The 14,096-nt window shown below is 46.3% G+C and overlaps 1 pseudogene; it reads left to right on the forward strand.

Moving 5' to 3' along the window:
• The first annotated feature begins 11,184 nt into the window (after positions 1-11,184).
• On the forward strand, positions 11,185-12,751 carry LOC124381518 (annotated as a pseudogene).
• Positions 12,752-14,096: the final 1,345 nt, after the last annotated feature.

The raw sequence follows: 14,096 nt of genomic DNA on the forward strand, positions 1-14,096 counted from the left end.
GTGATGAATATATTTGAGAAATACTTTCCACTGCCACAGTCTGGTGCAGCAAATGTCCACAGAGCATGACTCCAAACAAAAGTCTAAAAACAATCACACATTGATTTACGACTTTTGTGAAAATTAATCCTACAAGGAATGGAATCAGAATCATCTCCAGCAGGTCAGTGATCAGGAGAAAGATGGCGATGACTGAGATCCGACCTCTGCTCTTGCGATGAAGGTAGAGAACATGCAGAGCCCAAAGCACAGCTGGAAAACCCGCATACTCTCCAGTGATAAGGAAAATGATCAGGCGGGTTGTTCTGTGCTCAGGTCTTCAGATTTTGAACAGCAGTTCTCAAACAAGTGCATGATGTACAGTATTGTAGGCAGCTATAAATGGACAGAAGATGCTGATTAATCTTTACTTAATCATGGAAAATTGTAAAACATTATAGGAACAGATGCTGTGGTGTAAGACGATTATAAACAATGCATGCTGCAGTGTGAAAAATATTAAACCACCCTTTTGCTCTATATTTTCCTATTTTTGTGTTTAGTAAGGATCGTGCTGGATTATTTTTTCACATTTATAATAAGTCCTAACTCCTTAATAGCTTGTGCATCTTACATTTTATATAATATACACTAAAAAGGGTGAGAGACTTCAAATGGTTTGCTTTATGAAGAATGTCAATTACTTTTTACATTTTGTAAATGAAGAATGTTTTCTACTTATCAAAGCCACAGACCAAAAACAGAAACCAAACTGAGCACAAAACCAGAAAAGAACTCAACACTGGAAACTTTACAGGACCCCTTTAAATGATTATATGCGTACTTATATATTAAGACTATATTTATGCAATATCTATACTTTAAACAATTATGGTAAGCTTCACGACACAGAATGATGCTCTTTCCACTTTCTGGCACAAAGTTTTATGCAGCTTTGTGCTGTAGACCCACTACAGATTTGTGCGGTAGACATTTTTCTGATCAGTGTGAACATGTATGTTAAAAGTGATATTAATCCCAAGACCATTTGTAATATTTAAATAAAATACCTGCTCATAACTGGATTTTTGAAAAAAACAAAAATAACGAAATAAATCTCAGTGATGCAACACAGTGGAAACACAAATCTACTACACTTTATCTAACTTCAAACCTACTGTGATCAGAAGACGTTCTGATATGGTGCTGTATTGAGACGCAAACAATACCACTGAGAAACGTTTCAGAATAATAAAAAAATAAATATTTCTATATGTCAATGTGTATTGTGTGTCAATGTGTGAATTACCTTACAGGTGAGTGAAGAACTCGAGTGTCCCTGGAACAAGAATATACAAACTTGATCATTTGAGAAAAGGAGGAAATCTGTATCTGCCTGGAGCAGTGTGAGAAGGGGAGGAGAGAAAAGTGACAGTAGGTACTTCTGTAGGTACTTCTGTAGGCCGTAGGCAAGTATCAATAGACAATATACTGTGTGTCTATATAGTAAACTGAATGTTGCTTTAAGCCTATCTTGTGGTATGTTCCCCATGTCCATTCCAACATCATTCCAGAGATTAGACAGATGACTCTAATGAATCTTTTTTTTTTTTACATGGGAAATTGTAAAGTTTTGGGGGGGAACAGATGCTGTAGTGTGAGAGGATTATTAAAAAAAAAAAAAGGCATGCTGCAGTGTCATCCAAAAAAAATAAATAAAACACCCTAATTCTCTTTATTTTCCAATTTTTATGCTTGTTAAGGATCGTGTTGGATTATTTTCGATATGTCCCATCTGTCAGGAATCCACCTGCCACGCCTCCTTCAGAGGCTGCCTTTGCCTCTGCGCGCTCCCAAGCGTGCAGCGCAAATCACACACAGCTGAAGCGCATTATCGACTCATTCCCTGCCTCCATATAAACCACTCACTCACCCACACTCGGGGTCCGTTATTGTACGTTCATGCGTGGTCGTGCAGGTTCATGCTGGTATGTGTTCGCGTTTGTGCTTCTCCCGCTACATGCCTTCTTCGCCCGGACTCCTCGCTCACTCCACGGCCATGTTTGGCTTCCCCAGCGCACCTCGGACTTCCGACGCTTCCCCGTCGCTTCCCCCCGTGCTGCGCTTCCTCCTTCACGCACCGTGGATGTTATATTTGAACTGCCGTTTGCCGGATTATCCCGATCTGCACGGGTATTTTGTGTTGGCTCTGCCTTTTGCTGAATAAAGTTTATGTTTGCCGTTACTCCGGCTTCCGCCTCCGTACCTCGCCTAACAGAATAACGGACCCCTGAAAAGGAATTTACGGACAAAAAAAAAAAATAATAAGAGAAAAATAACAAGGGAAAAAGGACATGATCGGATTAACGCCGTGGTCCCGGCGCGAGCCGTGTCTCGGAGGTCGGGTTCGTTCAGCCGCGATCAAGCCACAGTCAAGCTACGCCCCCGGGTAAACCCGGAAGCTCGCAGCCGCTTTTCGGGCACGCTCGGCAGCGCCACGCCCCCCTAATGACGTCACGCAACTTCCGGCTCGCTTCTCCGGCAACAGAGCTGAATGGAGGGATTTTTGGAGCGTGGATCGGTACGTGGAGTTGAACGCAGCCTGTTATCCCACCGAAGAAGCGAAAATCGCCCTCCACATGTCCCTTCTGACCAAGGAATCTCTCTTCCTTGCCAGAGAGCTGTGGAGCAGGATGGAGGGCAAGATCAGCTCATGCACCTGGTTCCTCCAGCTTCTCACCAGGGAACTCGGTATAACCACGGCTGATCTCCATCTCCTCTCCCCAGCTTCTGAGAACGCCGTTCCTCATCAGAGCTTCCAGGAGGTCACCACGCTGATTCAGGCCCTCCAGGGCTCCGCTCCGCCGAAGGTCCTCCAAGGGATCTCCGCCGTGCTCCAGGAGATCCAGGCTGGCTCCATTTCGTCCCAGGACCTCCAGGAGCTCTCCATCCTGCTCCAGAACCTTCGGGTGGGTCCAGCTTTGTTCCAGGTGTCCACAGAAAGCTCCACTCCGTTCCCGTGTCCCGAGGAGAGCTCCGTTTGGCCCCAGGACCTCCGTGAGTGCTCGGCTCCATCCCAAGACCTCCGTGAGTGCTCGGCTCCATCCCAAGACCTCCGTGAGTGCTCGGCTCCGTACCAGGACCTCAAAGAGAGCTTGGCTGCGTCCCAGGACTTCTCGGAGATCTCCGCCTCGCTCCAGGTCTCCCAGGAGAACCCAGCTCCGCTCCATCTCTCTAAGGAGAACCCAGCTCCGCTCCAGGTCTCCAAGGAGAGCCCAGCTCCGCTCCAGGTCTCCAAGGAGAGCCCAGCTCCACTCCAGGTCTCCGAAGAGATCTCCGTTCCGCTCCAGGTCTCCGAAGAGAGCTCTGTTCTGCTCCAGGGTCCTACAGAGAGCTCCGTTCCGTCCCAGGACCTCCGTGAGAGCTCCGTTCCATCCCCGAGCGACCCAGTGAGCTCCTCTCTGTCCCCGAGCGAACCCGTGAGCTCCTCTCTGTCCCCGAGCGAACCCGTGAGCTCCTCTCTGTCCCCGAGCGAACCCGTGAGCTCCTCTCTGTCCCCGAGCGAACCCGTGAACTCGGTTCCGCCGCAGAGAGTCCCCGAGAGCTCGGTTCCGCCGCAGAGAGTCCCCGAGAGCTCGCTTCGTCCCAGGGTCTCCAGGCGAGCTCCTCTCCGCTCCTAGGCTTCCAGGCGGCTCCCTTCCCACTCCTAGGCTTCCAGGAGAGCTCCTCTTCGCTCCAGGTCCCTGATGAGAGCTTGGCTCCGCTCCCGCTTCCTGACGTGAGCTCCTCTTTGCTCCCAAGTCCCAAGGAGAGCTCGGTTCCACGCCCATGCACCTCTTCATCCAATGGGATCCCGGAGCACACAACTCGCCTCCGAGACTGCGAAAGGGACGTCGACCCGTTGCCCCCGGGCGTCACCGAAGGCTACAGCTCGCCCCCAGTCTCCCTGAAGGCGACTCCACCTCTCAGAGCCCCGCTTCAACCAAGGGATCCCCAGAGCTCTCAACTCCCCCCGAGACTGCGAAAGGGACATCGAGCCGCTGCCCCGGGCTACATCCGAAGGCGACAGCTCACCCCACAGTCTCCCAAGAAGTGACGGCTCGCCCCACGAGCACTCTGTAGGCGAAGCTACGTCACAGACCTTCCCAAGGGATCCCCAGAGCTCTCACCTCAGTTCCTGGACTGCGAAAGGGATGTCGAACCGCTGCCCCTGGCTTCATCCGAAGGCGACGGCTCGCCCCACAGTCTCTCAAAAGGTGACGGCTCGCCTCAGGACCCCTCTCACGGTGACATCCTGCCCTCAAGCTCCCTGGAGGTTGACGTCGCACCAACGAATCCTGACGAGGTCACGACTCAACCGCTGTACTCGGTCAGGGACATCGCTCCATCTCCGGGCTCCGTCCAGAGGGTCTTCCAGCCGGTAAGCCCCGTCAAAAGCTCTGCCCTGCTTCCGGTAGTCACCGAGGTTGTCTCTCCACTCCAGGTCCCCGTGGGTGATGAAGTCCCGTTCCTGACCTTCCTGGGTAACACCGATCCGTTCCAGGTTGCTGCCAGGGACGTCATGCCTAGGCAGGGCTCCAGACCACCGCAGGGGAAGTCACTCAGCTGCCGTTTTTTGCTGAGGGCGTGGCTCCGCTCCCGGGCTCCGCTGAGGGCAGCACTCCACCTCCAGTCTCCGCAGAGGGCGTCGCGCCGCTCCTGGTCTCCGTGGGGGTCATCTCTCCGCCTTCTGTCTCTGCTGAGGGCGTCGCTCTGTTTCAGGTCCCCACTGTAGGCGTCACCCCTTTCCGGGTCTCCGCTGTGGCTGTCTCCCAGCTCCGGGTCTCCGCCGAGGACCTAAAGCCGCCTCCTGTCTCCGCCGAGGGCGTCGCTCCGCTCCAGGTCTCCAGGGGGGTCGTCTCTCCGCCTGCTGGCTCCGCCAAGGGCGTCGCTCCGCTCCGGGTCTCCATAGGGGTCGTCTCTCCGCCTCCTGTCTCCGCCCAGGACGTCGTTCCGCTCCGGGTCTCCATAGGGGTCGTCTCTCCGCCTCCTGTCTCCGCCTTGGAAGTCGTTACGCTCCGGGTCTCCATAGGGGTCGTCTCTCTGCCTCCTGTCTCCGCCGAGGACGTCGTTACGCTCCGGGTCTCCAGGGGGGTCGTCGCGCCGCCTGCAACCTTCGCTGAGGGAATCGCTCTGCTCCAGGTCTCCGTGGGGGACGTCTCTCCGCCTCTGGTTTGCGCCGAGGACTTCACCCCGTTCCTGGCCTCCGCATGGGGCTGTGTTCCGTCCTGGCTCTCCGCAGGTGTGGTCGCTTCGCCTCGGGCCCTTGCTTGCTGTTCCTGGCTCCGTGACGGTTCCGGCCGGGTCACCTTCGACCCTGGAGGACTGGAGGGGCCCTCCTCTGAGTGCCCAGGCCCCTGCCCGGGCAGTGGGCGGTTTGGGGGCGTCCAGTGCCGCCCCTTGGGGTGTCAGGAATCCACCTGCCACGCCTCCTTCAGAGGCTGCCTTTGCCTCTGCGCGCTCCCAAGCGTGCAGCGCAAATCACACACAGCTGAAGCGCATTATCGACTCATTCCCTGCCTCCATATAAACCACTCACTCACCCACACTCGGGGTCCGTTAATGTACGTTCATGCGTGGTCGTGCAGGTTCATGCTGGTATGTGTTCGCGTTTGTGCTTCTCCCGCTACATGCCTTTTTCGCCTGGACTCCTCGCTCACTCCACGGCCGCGTTTGGCTTCCCCAGCGCACCTCGGACTTCCGACGCTTCCCCGTCGCTTCCCCCCGTGCTGCGCTTCCTCCTTCACGCACCGTGGATGTTATATTTGAACTGCCGTTTGCCGGATTATCCTGATCTGCACGGGTATTTTGTGTTGGCTCTGCCTTTTGCTGAATAAAGTTTGTTTGCCGTTACTCCGGCTTCCGCCTCCGTACCTCGCCTAACACCATCGAAGACAGACAGACAAATACGTAACTGTCCCCTTTTTGTATTACCTCAACATAGTGGCAGGCGGTCAGGGCCAGCAAAGCTAAAGCTAGCTAGCTTGTCTCAGCCCAGGAAAGGGTTTGTTCTCCACTTCCAGACCAGTGAATACGAGCGGTACCACTGGATTACAGCCTCTGAGGAGCGATGCAAATTATGTGTGTGCATCTCTGGTGAGTAGGTTGTATTTTATTTAAATTGTTTATGTTTTTGTCGTGTTATTAGACAAATATTAATTCTGAACTGCTCCAGATGATGTGCATGGCACAGTTGCTGTGGTAGTGTAAAGGTATGAAGTTGTCTTAACTAGGTTTCTTGCTTTAGTAAAATGTTATTCTAAATGTAAAATGCCTTTCTCTCTGTAATGCCACGCATTGTTATATTAGGTTTTTGTAGAGTATTGATGGTTTCTATAATTGCAACGTGATAATGGTGGTATTAAGAGGTGGATTAAGTCGGGTAAGTCCCCACTGAAGGCCCAGGTACCAAAATGCACGGCCCGCCTCTGCCTCAACAACTAAGATCTGGGTGTCACCAAATGTCCATTCATTATAGGCTCCCTGCAGACGAGCACACAGAGGAGAGGATCAGAAAATAATCTCATGCTCGCTAAAGAGTCCAACATAAATGGAAGGCCATTAAAAACAGTCATGAAAAATGGTATGTATAAAATAATCAGCGCAAACATGGCAACAGTGAGCACTAACATGCCTGGCTTCCTGTCTGTGGTTTGGTTGACGTCTAGAGGTGCTTTCCATGTTAATAAGTATGTGACCACGCAAATAAATACAGGTAACACACATGCACCAAAAATGATTATAGACCCAATATATATAAACTGGCATCCGATTATTAGCACAAACACAACGATGCAGGAGGTAATGGAGCACAGAGGGGAGAAAACTTTACCAAGTGATGAATATATTTGAGAAATACTTTCCACTGCCACAATCTGGTGCAGCAAATGTCCACAGAGCCTGACTCCAAACAAAAGTCTAAAAACAATCACACATGGATTTAGTGAAAATGAATCCTACAAGGAATGGAATCAGAATCATTTCCAGCAGGTCAGTGATCAGGAGGGAAATGGCGATGACTGAGATCTGCTCTTGCGATTAAATGGTGGTACTTTGTTCTAGCAAACAAAGTACTTCTTTAACTCAAACAGAGCCAGGCGGGCAAAAATATAAACAAACTTTAAATAACTTAAAATATTTTGCCCTCCAAAAAAATATCTCCTGTCAAACACATAAAAAAAATTTATTTTAAGTTTTTGTTCAAAATATAAAGAGAATGTGTCATCTGTAACTGTATGCCTTTTAGAGATAATTTCATCTTTCACTTGTTTAACTGTCCACAATAACAGAAATTTTGACCAGGAGTGCCCAAACTTTGCCCACTGTAGGTAAGTTAGAATATTCAGCTTTTTTAGCTGTCTAAATTTTTCAGTCAGATTTTTTAAAAAGATGGATAATATGAAAATATGAATTGGAAATTGTAAGACTTTTGCTTGATCCTGACCAAAAGGTCGGCCCCCTCCCGAGAACACAGCATGGATGCCCGAGAGGGGTGTGGGCCAGGATGTGGGCCCTAACACGTTTTCCTCCAGGACTCACGGCAGGGGACTAACGACCCGCAACCCCCTTTCGAGAACCAGAACATTTCCTGGAATACAGTAGGCTCCCCGGAGAGCTACCCTTGGTCTTGACCACCACATCTCCATACAAATGGTGGATCTGCAGACAAGTGTCTGACCCTCTTCCCTCCTTTTCCTGTTACATCCTCAACACAGAACATTCTACAGCACACGGATGATTATGTGTAAGAAAGGTCATATCACATGTAAATAACGACAGAAAATGTTCATGTTTCATTTCTTTACAAAGGTTTATCGCGACTGGTACACAGGTCCCATTCCCACAGCAATAGAACAAATAATAAAAAAAGGTTTTAATAAAGTTAAAGAAAACATAACTCTATACAAGGCGTGCCCACTACAGATGTATACAGGCGAGGTGCCTCCCACAGGTCTGTAAGAACCAATCAATGCAAACTTCCATGACTAAATAATGTTTACATAATGCTTACTCTATCTGGGTATTTAAGGAGAACTGACCAACAATTCAGGAATCTGTAAACAGATATCCCGCACGATTACTGTGTGTAGTCTCGTACCAGGTATGAAAGGTTTTATATTTCCTGTTTAAATGTAAATACTATTGGTTTGTATTTATGTTTTATTTTAATTGAACTATAAATTGGCTTTGAATTGTGATTTTCTTACCTGGTTAATAAATTGTTATGTTTAATTTTATTCTGTGTTGCTCGGTAAATGTTGACACTGCAAGTAATAACGTTGCATCCGCAGTTACCGTAAGGACTGGAAATCAGGCTAGATCGGCCTAAATCCCAGTTAGATAGTGAATAACACATCAACTGAGGATTTTAGAGATACGACTAGCACTTGGCGTTAGTTTAAGTGTACTTAGAAGCGTGGAGGCTAACAATATGTATTTCCGTTTAGAGTAACATTTCTAATCACTCTAAATAGGGTCAGCCTCAACCTCTGATTATTTCAATATTATTCTATTCATTATCTGTGGTTAGAAATAATTATTGTAATAATTAAGTGTCACCTCTAAGGGGACTAAATAAAGTATGTTTAAAGTTGAGCACGCAGAGAGCGGCCGCTTAAGCATATAGTCCAACCTCTGGCAGCGACCAATACTGATTCGCTTATGACCGTTGACCAGTATGTTAATTATAGGGCCCATACTAGGATCTTGTGCGACTGTGTGAACCGAATGAACGAGTGTAATGCCAGAGCTTAATCAGAATAACTAGACAAACATCCATCAAAATTATACTATTAGTAAAATAACAACCTATGCAAATATTTATTGTTTTATCTAAATGGAGTCAGATAAAAGGTCAATAACAAAAATGAAATAATACATTAATCCAAATCTTATTATCTAATGTGAAAGGAAAGATTAGAACGCGCGAGAATCCTTCGCCACGCCTCTGGAAACCGTCGTTGGACCAGTGGGTGGTTCCCCGTCTTACAAAGTTGGTGACCCCGACGTGATCTCTCTACCTGCACAGGCGAGTGACATCTTTCCGACGCGACTACTCAGTTTGGATTCCCACAGAAGATATGAGGTTTGATCTTCTCCTTCCCTGCCTACAGCTGCTATGGTAAGTTCGTTCCTTTTTGCCTATTAGAAGTGTTGAGGGAAAGTTTTGCACACCCAATATAGACACATAAATTAGAACGGGCCGGTATGCCCATTGTTAGACCGGAGACCGTAGAAGTCCGGTGGGGCATAAGAATTTAGAGGAAACATGGATTCTCAGGGACATTATAGAAGCAGTATAGAGGAGAAACTCATAGAAACAGCCGCGTTAAAGCTAAAAAACACCCTTGTTCTGTTAAAAGAATAGGGACTAAATCTCACATAGAGCAATAATTAAAACGTATCCTGGTATTTTGCCACGGGCCATAAACTGGAAACAAAATCAAAATATAAACTCAGAGATGGGAAATACATCATTCTAGAGGCCCTTCAGAAACCAGTGATTAAATTATACCATGATTATGCGCATGTATCAGCTCCCAAAACACAACAGCTGATACAGAAAAACGTCTGGTGGCCAAAATGGCATCAGACATTGAGAGATGGTGCAACACATGTCTCATATGTGCCACCATCAACCAGGGTAGAACTGGACGTACAAACTTGTGTCGCCCAGAACCACCCAAAGGACCATGGGAATTCTTACAGCTAGATTTTATTGGTCCATTACCCACTGCCAAGGGGGGATATCGCTATTGTCTCGTCATAATTGATAAATTCTCTAAATGGATAGACGCAATTCCAACTCGCGACAACAGCGCACGCACCGTGGCACGAGCAATGGCAAATCAAATCCTGCCAATCTGGGGAACACCAACTCAGATCGAGTCTGACCAAGGAACACACTTCACAGGTCAGATAATGAAACACATATGTGAAATGCTACATATCAAACAAAGATTTCACGTTCCATACAGGCCGCAAAGCTCAGGTATGGTGGAACGGGCAAATCGTTCGATAAAAAGCATCTCCAAACAAATAATGCAACATCAAAACAGGTGGACTGATGCACTGCCAACAGTTCTGACAGTCTTGCGAGCAACCCCATCCAAAGCCACAGGCATCAGCCCGTTTGAACTCATGACAGGCAGAGTCATGAAACTACCCATAGACCCAGAAATCACCCCAGCAGATCTGGGACCCCTTGTGCTTGCAAAACAACAGACTGTACTAACACAATTACAACAAAGACTGGCAGTGTTACAAACACAAACCACCTTAAAACAGCAACAGTCTGACCTAATGAATGATGCACAATTTAACCCAACTTCTGAGATCAAATTTACCGAGGGTGACATGATCATGATTCGGGTGTTTATAAAACAGGGTCCATTCACACCCAGATGGCATGGACCACATGAGATAAAAGCTTTATGCAATAGCTGTGTGGCCATAAGTGTCAAGGGGAAGTTGAAATGGTACCACATGTCCCAGTGCAAAATCTTCAAAGGTTCTGCTAATCAATAATTATTAAAGTTTCTCTCTGTTTCATCTCCTAGGTTGACTGCAGCAATTCCATGGAGACCGGACGAGAGGAAAGTTTCTGGACCCACTTGCATCAAGCTGGGTCAAAGGGTTTCACTCACACACACACTGGAATGTGGGAGATGGGTATGGAAATACACTAAGAGGTCATCCACATTTTCAGTACACTTTCAACCAGAGAACTAGTCACGTGGCCTCCCGGAGTAGTACGGAACCAAATTGCGCAACTAAAATTTGCTGTAAAGTAGGCTCCGACCATCTCCCTATAGTAAACATTTCAGGTGACACACCGGCACGCACATCTTTTCACAACATAACGGCCTGGTATCAACTTAAAGCAGAACCAGGAGCAAAAATTGGGAGTATCGCACTCTCTATGAAAAAATCAACAATGGATTAGATCCTAAAATCTGTTATTTAACCAAAAATTTAGAACCCGCAATATATAGGTGTACACACACTGAAACAATCAACACTACGCATATGAGTTATACCGAATATAAATTTGATATAACTTCATATGTACCTCATAAAAATCAACCTGAAGCCTTTGTCTGGACTAGCCGGAGAGAAGGCATGTATTATGGGAAAATGTGTCAATGACCCAGATAATTACACAGAATTGCTCATGGATAATGAAACATTGTTTTAATTTAACCACTTGTGGATATAGCAAACCAAAGGAATGTCCAAAACTATATCCTATTCCTCCTGGTGGACTGATTAAAGGGAATATTAACAAGACATTATTTCATGATGTGAATCTAGTGATGACACATGTATCATACAATATTTCCAACATCCTATCTGCTTATATCAATCACTGTGATTACAATGATAAGACCTATGCATGGCTACAGTCACGAATCGATGATTTAATTTATGACTACAAAAACAGACTCGCCGTGCAAATCTCACCTGCACGCTCAAAACGAGACCTACTCGGAAACATAGCAGGTCTCTTCGCTCAGTTAATTCCATTGCTAACAACTACAAAATTACCAAACAATCACAATTCTCAACATGGTTTGCAAACCAGGTGGCCACTGGTTTTCAACATATCACAAATAGCAATGAAAATATCATAAAAGCGGTTCGATCCGAAGCGCAGGCGCTTCTTGCGATCAGCCACACATTATTCAATCAAACCCGTACCATTGAACGTGACTTAGCCTGTAGGACATATGCACAAGATCTATTCACTGCTGCTAGACAAGAAATCCTAGATCTTCGCCTGTACAAAACGCCTAGACATGTTTTGAATGACCTCATAGACATCTTAGATCTACATAGGTGGTATGAATCAGGAAAAATGAAAAATGTAAGATATTCTGAGTTACTATCCACCATAATGATGTTTACAGGAAATGAATGTAATGGATGTATTGGATTTTTCGTCAGTTTTCCTTTGATACACCCAGATCAGGTTTTTCCAAATTCCACTACCATACGCTCGATTGGCGTGGTAGTGAAGGATCAGGTAATTAAATGGGATCACCTCACTGGATACATGACACAAAAGGGTACTGAGACCTTGTTTACCAGTCGCACATGTTGCCATGAAACACACAATTATGTTATCTGTACATGTAACACTTTGCAACCTTTCTCTCCCAACAACACCAAACTTATTAATGTTCAGTCACTGCATGGTTATTCTGATGTTGTCCAGGTGTCTCACACACAGTGGTGCGTTGTCAGTGAAATGAATTCCTTTACCTACGGAGGACTGACCTGCTCTGCTAATCACTCATTCTGTTTGGAAGTGACAGAGGACTTTCAATGGGCCAAGTCAACATTTTAGGAAGAATGCCACTGGACACAGAGACCTCACCATGGTGGGATGACACTTTCTATGAGCAAGGCACCCAAGCTGTGGTTGACGCGATGGACCTGACACAAAGACTGATCCTGCAAACTGAATACCACCTAAACCAAGCACAGGTTGAAACCAACCTGGCACGAAGACGGCACAACTTTTATCCAGTTCATCCACTCGGTCAGCACAGTACACCTACACCTGGTGGGACTGGATGTTCCGGGGATGTGCCATTGGCAGTGCCCTGATCTTCACCTTCACCATGCTCCAGTGCTGTTACTTCAGACACCTCATACGATCTACACAAGAATCCACACACGCCGCCTTGCCCTCAGCCCACTGCAGATACCCGTGTTCCAAAGACTCTAAAAATAAATAAATAAATAAATAAATTGCTTTGTCTGACCCCGCAGGTAACCTATTTAAATTAGCCCACGGGCCAAGTGGGAAACCGTAAGACTTTTGCTTGATCCTGACCAAAGGTCGGCCCCTCCGAGAACACAGCATGGATGCCCGAGAGGGTGTGGGCCAGGATGTGGGCCCTAACACGTTTTCCTCCAGGACTCACGGCAGGGGACTAACGACCCGCAACCCCTTTCGAGAACCAGAACATTTCCTGGAATACAGTAGGCTCCCGGAGAGCTACCCTTGGTCTTGACCACCACATCTCCATACAAATGGTGGATCTGCAGACAAGTGTCTGACCCTCTTCCCCTCCTTTTCCTGTTACATCCTCAACACAGAACATTCTACAGCACACGGATGATTATGTGTAAGAAAGGTCATATCACATGTAAATAACGACAGAAAATGTTCATGTTTCATTTCTTTACAAAGGTTTATCGCGACTGGTACACAGGTCCCATTCCCACAGCAATAGAACAAATAATAAAAAGGTTTTAATAAAGTTAAAGAAAACATAACTCTATACAAGGCGTGCCCACTACAGATGTATACAGGCGAGGTGCCTCCCACAGGTCTGTAAGAACCAATCAATGCAAACTTCCATGACTAAATAATGTTTACATAATGCTTACTCTATCTGGGTATTTAAGGAGAACTGACCAACAATTCAGGGAATCTGTAAACAGATATCCCACGATTACTGTGTGTAGTCTCGTACCAGGTATGAAAGGTTTTATATTTCCTGTTTAAATGTAAATACTATTGGTTTGTATTTATGTTTTATTTTAATTGAACTATAAATTGGCTTTGAATTGTGATTTTCTTACCTGGTTAATAAATTGTTATGTTTAATTTTATTCTGTGTTGCTCGGTAAATGTTGACACTGCAAGTAATAACGTTGCATCCGCAGTTACCGTAAGGACTGGAAATCAGGCTAGATCGGCCTAAATCCCAGTTAGATAGTGAATAACACATCAACTGAGGATTTTAGAGATACGACTAGCACTTGGCGTTAGTTTAAGTGTACTTAGAAGCGTGGAGGCTAACAATATGTATTTCCGTTTAGAGTAACATTTCTAATCACTCTAAATAGGGTCAGCCTCAACCTCTGATTATTTCAATATTATTCTATTCATTATCTGTGGTTAGAAATAATTATTGTAATAATTAAGTGTCACCTCTAAGGGGACTAAATAAAGTATGTTTAAAGTTGAGCACGCAGAGAGCGGCCGCAAGCATATAGTCCAACCTCTGGCAGCGACCAATACTGATTCGCTTATGACCGTTGACCAGTATGTTAATTATAGG

Source organism: Silurus meridionalis, chromosome 28, assembly GCF_014805685.1.
Source record: "Silurus meridionalis isolate SWU-2019-XX chromosome 28, ASM1480568v1, whole genome shotgun sequence".
Lineage (NCBI taxonomy): Eukaryota > Metazoa > Chordata > Actinopteri > Siluriformes > Siluridae > Silurus > Silurus meridionalis.